Raw genomic sequence first — 9,137 nt, 5'->3', positions numbered from 1 at the left:
ACCGTAAGCATACCGGTCAGCCTTACGGACCGTAAGGGGTAAGGCATACGGTCCGTAAGGGAATCGAAATTCCAGCTATAAATAGCCGACCTTGGCATGCAAACTGTGATGTTAAAACGTTTCACAAATCCTCTGTGGACGTTCAGTTATACTCCGATCAGTTCACAACACACACACACGATCACGAAATGCTGCCGCAATCAGGGTAGTAACTCGATCGCTATTATGATTCAACGTCCGATCGATTATAACTATCCAACGATAGTCCGGGTGCTGCTCAATTGAGCTTGTACTTTGATTATTCGTCGTGATTTCGACTTGAATATTAGAGTGCTGTTCGAATTCGGACTATGCTCTGTTATTCGTTGTGAATCCGATTGAATTATCGAGTATTGCACTGATTAATCGTTGTGAGGGTTTAATCTCGTGAATTGACGTAAATGCTGTATTAGTTACTAACCTGCCTGTGTGTGCATTGTGTTAAACTAGGTGTAATCAAGGCTAATCAGTAGGCTTATCTATTTGCTCGTTAATCTGCAATGTGAGTCATTCTTCTTTTTAAACTGTTTTCTCACAGTTTGTGAGTAAGTATTACAAAACTCCAAATTATTTTTAAAGGTTATAATTACAGGGATTAAGTCTTTGTAATCACCAAATTACAGCTGGTATGTAGGGTATTGTGCACATTACTATTTTTATCACTCTAGGTGAGTGAGCCTGATACTCGTCACTATTGGGGCGACGGGACCCAATAGTGGTATGACCACAGTCACAGATCCGGTCGAGTGACAAATACCCATTCTTGATAATTGGTTGATAGAAACATTGTAATCGCTCTTAATACTGTGAATTTATAACTAACGAGTCGTTTTAGAAAATGGAATGATTCACTCAGTATTTCCCCGCTGACAAAACCTTTTTCAAACATGTTTCAGGTGATCTGTGTGATCCAGGAAAAGTGCAGTAAAGCACTATCAAGCTCAAGAAGTGGCTCAGTGTAAATAAACCAATAAAACGTGTTTTGAAAAATAAAGATTTCTGTGTGAAATCAACTTATTGTAAATTATGGGATTTATCACTTAAACTTTGTGTAATATATTAAACGAGCATTTTCCGGTGAAAAGATCCTGTAAATAAAAGACTTCCGCTGTCGCATAAATCCGATACCACGGGAATTCTGTCCCGCGGCTCCTGGAACGGGTCAAACCGGGTCGGGGGCCGTGACACTATAACCCTAGTTTATGAGCAGGTTAAAAATAATTAAAAATCTTTAACAATCTCAAAATATTATATTACATCAGTGTGTAAAAAGTTTGGTGTCGAAATTTGGGTTTAGATAGGCTTTATGCTAAGTGCGCCGTTTAATTAACAAAAGTTTTCTTAATTACGCTATTTAGCATAAATCCTATTCTACACCTCGAATTGACATGAAATTTTAGGGACATGTTTAGAAATCAGTAACTAAGGTTATTGTCCTTTCACATATCCAAAATTCTCGTATTAAGGTCAAAAGGGCATTATGGTCAACTTTTAAGCATATAACGGAAATGAGCAAATGACTCGGACAAACAACGAACCAGTCACAGAGGGTCATACCATCATGTAACCTGGTCCTAAGGAAGTCCTAAGGCATATCCAAGTCATACTAAAACGGGTCAGAACTGAAGTCAAAGCAAAAGTCAAAGTTTTACGACTTTCGGTTCCGAACCGGGTCTAAATAGGAAATTGTCGGATCAAACAAGCTTAGACCAGTTATTATACTTATTATCAAGTTATATGAGTGATAAAATAGGTTACATGCCTTCTACATTGTTAATTATGCGTTAATTCGAAAATTAGCATTCTGTTGACTTTTTCTAAACATCTTTGACCCGACCTTTGATCCAGTTAGAGTGGGAATCAGGGGGTGCCCTTTTAAGGGTTTAATGTCCACCTAATTACCAACTTATAACTACCTTTGATTCGACTAATCACTGGACCATTACTGATTAATCTCTAAGTCAAACATTAATTACGACGGTTTGACTTTTAAGCTAAAACTAAGTAAAAACTCAACTAAGAAAGGTTAAGCATACTTACTGAAGTCCTATGCATGATTAGGAAAGCTTAGAGAAGGCTCTTGAGCTCCAGAAAGCACCAAGAATGCAGAAGTGAGGTGTGATCAAGATGGTTGCATAAGAGGCCTTTATATAGTGTTCAAAACTCACTAGATCTTTGACACACAAGCCTATCAATGCCATGGATCATCCACATATGTCCCTAAGTGCCTAGGGGTTGTTTAGGGGTCGCCCATGCAGTGAAATAACTAACTAAGTCTGTTAAAAATGTTTATAACAGCCAACCTGCTGTCGCTGGGCACCCCTTACGGACCGTAAAGCAGGTCCTTTACGGTCCGTAAGCCTTTGCCAGAAAGCAAAAAAATTAACCTTTCATGCATTGAATAGGCAACTTGCATAGCATTATTTTGAGCCAGGAAAATGTCAGTATGAGGCCTTTTTACCCATGCTTGATCAGTTGTGTCTACCTATCTTGCAATATTATTGGGTTGAACAATGATAGTATTCACAAACGAAGGTTTTATTGAGCATTATTTTCATAGGATCCATTCTTGCAAATTTGGACATTCATTATTATTATAAAAAACCGGATTAAAGGTATACTAGATGTTTATTAATCATGTTAGGGTCTTGGGATTTATAATGAAGTCGTTCAGAGGTATAAATTAACATGTCGACGTGCTTAAAAAAAATCCTGCCATACATCTTTAACTAAATCCGGGTTTATAATGCTTTTGTCGTATGTGACACGTGTCATTTATTTATTGAACACAAATTTTTGAGGTGTTACATCCTCACCCCCTTAAAAGAAATCTCGACCTTGAGATTTACTGAAACAACTGAGGGTATTTCTCTTTCATTGTGGACTCTACCTCCCACATGTACTCGGGACCTCTATGGGCATCCCATTTAACCTTTACAATAGGTATATACTTCATTCGAAGCTTCTTAACCTGTCGATCCTCGATCGACACAGGTTTTTCAACAAACTTCAAGCTCTCATCTATGTGTACATCTGTATGTGGTATGACTAGTGATTCATCAGCGAAACACTTCTTCAGATTACAGATGTGGAAAACATTGTGAATACCACTGAGCTCTTCCGGTAAGTTTAACTTATAGGCAACCGATCCGACACGTTCGATGATCTCGAATGGTCCAATGTATCTCGGGCTTAACTTGCCTTTCTTACCAAATCGCATCACCCCCTTCCAGGGTGATACCTTAAGCAATACCTTGTCACCTACCTCGAAGTTAAAAGGTTTACGCTTCAAGTCTGCGTAGCTTTTCTGCCCATCTCGGGCAGTTTTCAGACGGTCATAAATCTGGACAATCTTGTCCGTCGTTTCAAAGATTATTTCAGGTCCTGTCAACTGGACATCTCCAACTTCCACCCAACAAACGGGGTTCTGCACTTTCTACCATACAAGGCTTCGAAAGGAGCAGCTTTAATGCTCGTATGGTAGCTATTGTTATATGAGAACTCGATTAATGGCAGGTGGTTGTCCCAACTACCACCTAAGTCAATCACACATGCACGAAGCATGTCTTCCAAGGTTTGGATTGTACGCTCACTCTGTCCGTCCGTCTGAGGATGGTAAGCCGTACTGAAATTTAAGCACGTGCCCAAAGATTGTTGGAAACTTTTCCAAAAATGTGACGTGTATATGGTATCTCTGTCAGAGATAATAGACACAGGCACGCCATGTAGAGATACAATCTTATCCACGTACAATTGGGCTAACATGTTGGAGCTATAGTCTCCTTAATGGGTAGGAAATGTGCTGACTTAGTCAACCTATCAACTATTACCCATATCGTATCATTTCCTTTCCTTGTCTTCGGCAACTTGGTGATGAAATCCATCGTCACCATCTCCCACTTCCATTTGGGAAGTTCAGGCCGTTGTAGCAAACCTGACGGCTTTTGGTGTTCAGCTTTGACTTGCGCACAAGTCAAACATTTTGCTACATAGGTAGCTATAGACTTCTTCAAGCCTATCCACCAAAAGTTTGCCTTCAAATCCTGGTACATCTTGTCAGCTCCAGGATGAACAGAGTATTTGGAACTGTGGGCTTCCTGGAGGATAACTTCTCGTAGTCCTCCACAAACTGGAACCCATATTCGTCCATTTAACCTTAAAATCCCATCCTTTCCGTAGGATAACTGTTCTTCAGTTACTCCTAGCTTTTCATTACGATAGTTAGCTTCTAGCACAGCTTCCTTCTGTGCAGCTAACAATCTGTCATTCAAACTATTCTTTATCTCAATGCTCTTGGCATTGATTCTAATAAGCTTCACTTTTTCCTTTCGACTCAAGGCATCGGCGACTACATTCGCCTTGCCAGGATGGTATCTTATCTCACAATCATAGTCATTCAAAGTCTCCATCCATCGTCGCTGCCTCATGTTCAAATCCTTTTGGTTGAATAGGTGCTAGAGGCTCTTGTGATCAGAATAGATCACACACTTGATGCCATATAAATAGTGCATCCATAGCTTCAGTGCGAATACGACGGCACCCAACTCCAAGTCATGGGTGGTGTAATTCGTTTCATGCACTTTTAACTGACGTGAAGCATAGGCAATAACCTTGCCTTTCTGCATAAGCACACATCCCATCCCGGTGTGTGATGCATCGTAAAATACCACAAACTCTTCTATTCCATCAGGCAATGTCAACACCGGTGCATTGCTTAGCTTCTGCTTAAGGATATCAAAGGCTTCTTGTTGTTTAGGACCCCAGTTAAACTTAACATTCTTTCTAGTCAGAGAAGTTAGGGGTGCAGCAATCCTTGAAAATTTTTCAATAAAACGCCTGTAATATCCTGCCAATCCCAAGAAGCTGCGAATTTCTGTGGGTGTCTTCGGCTCTTGCCAATTCATGACAGCTTCTACCTTAGCGGGATCCACTTGGATACCACGTTCGCTAACCATATGTCCAAGAAATTGGACTTCTCGAAGCCAGAATTCACATTTAGAGAATTTGGCGTAAAGCTTCTCCTGTTGAAGTAGTGAAAGAATACATCGAAGATGCTCTTCATGATCAGCTTGGTTCTTTGAATAAATCAGAATGTCGTCAATGAAGACGATGACAAATTTGTCCAAGTATGGCTTGCAGACACGGTTCATGAGATCCATGAATGCCGCTGGTGCATTAGTGAGCCCAAAAGGCATCACTAGGAACTCGTAATGCCCATAAGGAGTCCTAAATGCAGTCTTGTGCACATCTTCATCTCTAACCTTCAGTTGGTGATAACCTGACCTCAGATCGATCTTAGAGAAGTAGCTTGCCCCTTGAAGTTGATCGAACAGATCGTCGATCCTGGGTAATGGATACCTATTCTTGATAGTGACTTTGTTAAGCTCACGGTAATCGATGCACAGACGCATCAATCCATCCTTCTTCTTGACAAATAAGATTGGTGCTCCCCAAGGAGACGAACTAGGTCTAATGAAACCTTTGGCTAGCAATTCATCCAGTTGTGTTCTCAATTCCTTCATCTCTGTTGGTGCCAATCTGTAGGGTGCTCTTGCAACAGGTGCTGCCCCAGGAATAATGTCAATCCTGAACTCCACTTGCCTATCTGGGGGTAAACCAGGTAGTTCTTCGGGAAAAACTTCAGGGTATTCGGAAATGATAGGGATATTCTCAATCTTGGGTTTCGGCTCATCAATAGTTACCTGTGCCATGTAGATGACACAACCCTTCTTCAAACAATTAGAGACCTTGAGCATAGATACATGCTCTGACAGTCCATACCGGGTATCTCCCTGAATAGTAAGTGATTCACCAGACGGAGTCTTGATCACCACTTGCTTCTTATTGCAGACAATTTGGGCCTGGTTATGAGATAACCAGTCCATACCCAAAACTATGTCGAAACCGGCTAACTTCAAAGGAAGTAGGGACAACGGAAAAGAGTGGTTCTTAATGGATATGAAACATCCCTCTAATATGGTTGAGGCGGTTTCTAAGGTTCCATATGCTAATTCCACCTCATACTTCACACTTAAGGTTTTAACAGGTAAATTTAGCAATTTGCAAAACTTATTGTCTACGAAAGATTTATCAGCTCCTGAATCAAATAGTACTCTTGCATAGACATCATTTATAAGGAAGGTACCTGTGATCACATTGTCGTCCTGCACAGCTTCCTTTGCATCCATTCTGAAGACCCTAGCATTGGTCTTCTTCCCTTCATCAGCTTTCTTGGCATTCTTTGGGCAATTTGTTTTGATGTGCCCCTTTTCATTGCAACTGTAGCATGTTGCGTCCTTCAGCTTCTTGCACTCTACGGTTTTATGTTTCGTGGATTTGCAAATCCCACAAGGTCTCGTCTGAGATTGGGATCTTGAGTCAAGTCTGCACTTCCCAAAGTGGTATTTCTGGCAAGTCTTACACTTGGGCTTATCTCCAGATTGGTGCCCATATTTCCTTGAACCAGATCCTTTCTTGTGGTCATTGTTTCCTCGGTGCTTCTTATTTGATCGACGCGAGTTGTCATCTTCATCATGCTTTCTTTTCTCGGCATCCTTGTTCCTCAGCGATCTCTGCCTGACCGCGTCCAGTGTGAGGGATAAGGATATATCAGCTACTAACCTGAATGTAGCTAGCCGAGAGGCTTTTACACTTGCCTTGATCTCCGGAGCTAAGCCCCCTATGAAACGAGCTATTCTTTTGGGTTTCGGGGTCACCAGATAAGGAACCAACCTTGACATTGTATTAAAGCTCGTAAGGTAAGCTTGGCAATCTAGATTCTTCATCACTAACGACAGAAAATCCGACTCAATCTTCTCAACCTCATGCTGAGGGCAGTAGTTCTCTCTGATGAGGGCAACAAATTGTTCCCATGACATACCGTACAGTGGAATCTTTCCAGTAGCTTGAATCAACGATCTCCACCAGGCTAAGGCCTCACTCTTAAACGATTGAGACACAAACTTTACCACATCCTTCTCAGCGCACCCGCTGATATCAACCACTGTGTCCATCTCATCCAACCATGTCATGCAATCTATTGCTCCTTTCTCCCCCGTAAAATCTCGGGGCTTGCATGAAACAAAGTATTTGTAGGAGCAACCCTTATCACGGGGTCCTTGATTCAGCACGACTCTTTGAGACGGGACACTATGATGGTTTGAAGAGTGACGATCGTCATCATCTTTCTTTGGTTCTTCTTTCTTGGAGAGAGGCTTGCTGTGGGCCTCAGAATGAGTCTTGGGCTTAGAATGTGATGCGGATCGGGTCCTACTCCGAGTCCCGCTCGACTCACTATACTGTCTATCCAAGGCTTTTGTAACAGCATTGTCAATCAACGCTTGCAGTTCAACACCCGCTATATTAATCCGGGCTTCATTCTGATTCTCCTTCGGTTGACTATTTATTTCATCCGAGTCAGCCATTGTATCTTGAACTGCTACATAAGATAATGACAAAATTTATTTGGGAGTTTATTATGGAATTGCCCTTTTTGGCAATTCATTAACCATGGTAAACATAGACCATATTGGGTTAATTTGTTACTCACATTTATTTAGGATTTTTAATATAACTTATCCTAATTATAAACAATATTGTTAGTAGCACAAAAGCCTAGTCACAGGGACGTTTTAAATTATACGCCAGGATTTCAGAGAATCAAGGCATGTAGGTTCGAACATAGTTCTTTTACCTTTTCTTGACAGGGAGTCATAGACTACTACTGTCTTTCGTCTTATATGACAATGAGTATGGCCCGTAGGTACTACATTACTAATGGAAGCTTTGATATGTGATCATCTAAATTGATGATTTAAACCCATGATTTATAGATCATTAAGTTAGGGTTAGGAATCCTTTGAAGGATCCTTATACAAGAATGACGTGTGTGATTTTAACGAATCACGTCTTCCAGGAGTGTTAACATGTTTACAGAGGTTAACAGGAATTTGAATCTTTTAACCAGGTCTTACCATCTTGGCCAGGTCTTATAATGACACGAAGGCTAGGTTACACCGTTAAGATTCTTATTTAATATATGGTAGGCAGATTAATTTTTTTAAAAGGAATGATTTTTGATTTATTTATTTCATATATTTATGCATATAATGACAAAAATGAAATTTATAAACTTAGCATTCCAATATATATTAAAAAACACACATTGCCTTAAACGGGACTTTTTAAATAGACAAATTACCTACGCAGAGCTTAAACAGAAAACAAGTCCTCGCAGGGACTAAATACTAGGATAGATGTCCTCGCAGGGACTGAAAACGCAAGTCCACGCAGGGACTAAATACACAAATAAATGTCCACGCAGGGACTTGATCGAAATAGGAAATACAATAGTACATATAGAGACTAATGATCTCGCTTCTTCTTTCCTTTTAACAGGTTTGCCAGGCCTTTGAGGAAACCACGGTTGTTCTTACGCTCTTGTTCAAAATCTCGTTCCACCCTGTTTAGGCGGAGGAGGATTTCTTCCTGTTCCGGTGGGGAAAAACGTGGCTACTGAGATAGGTGCTGAGCCGGAGGTCTAGCAGGTACCGGATACCCATGAGTTGAGTATCCCATTCCCCAAGCAGTTCCATATGGTCCTTCGGGATGAAGGGCGTTGTAGTTTGCCGCCGCTTCTAGGTATGGGTCGGTATCAATGTAGTTGCAATGAGTGTGAGCTGGCAGCTCAAACGGGTTGTATGCTGTGGAACGGGCGTATGTAGGTATCGGGTTATCATAACCAAATGGTGGCGGAGGTGGTGCAACTGGTGCAGAATTCACCTCTGCAGCTGGGTTAGAAGGTCCACCCATTTGTGGGTCTTCGGGCAGTGGCGGATAATGACTGCCACTGGAGTGTCGAGGGGTGCTAAAGTGAAAATCCCCTCTTCGTGCGGATATCCGCGCACCTGTTCTCCTACGCCTTGGAGGATCTGGAGGTGCTTGATGAACTGGCGGCGGTGGAGGCGGTGGCGTGTCTGCCACGAAACGCGAATCCTCGGAGGGATCCTGCTGCTGCTGTTGTTGCTGCTCATGAGGCGACGAATGGTGAGAGGGTGTAAAGTACCACTCACACTGGTTGAATCTTGCTTGGTAACTAT

Source organism: Helianthus annuus, chromosome 9 (genome assembly GCF_002127325.2).
Source record: "Helianthus annuus cultivar XRQ/B chromosome 9, HanXRQr2.0-SUNRISE, whole genome shotgun sequence".
Lineage (NCBI taxonomy): Eukaryota > Viridiplantae > Streptophyta > Magnoliopsida > Asterales > Asteraceae > Helianthus > Helianthus annuus.
This window is presented reverse-complemented; position numbering follows the sequence as displayed.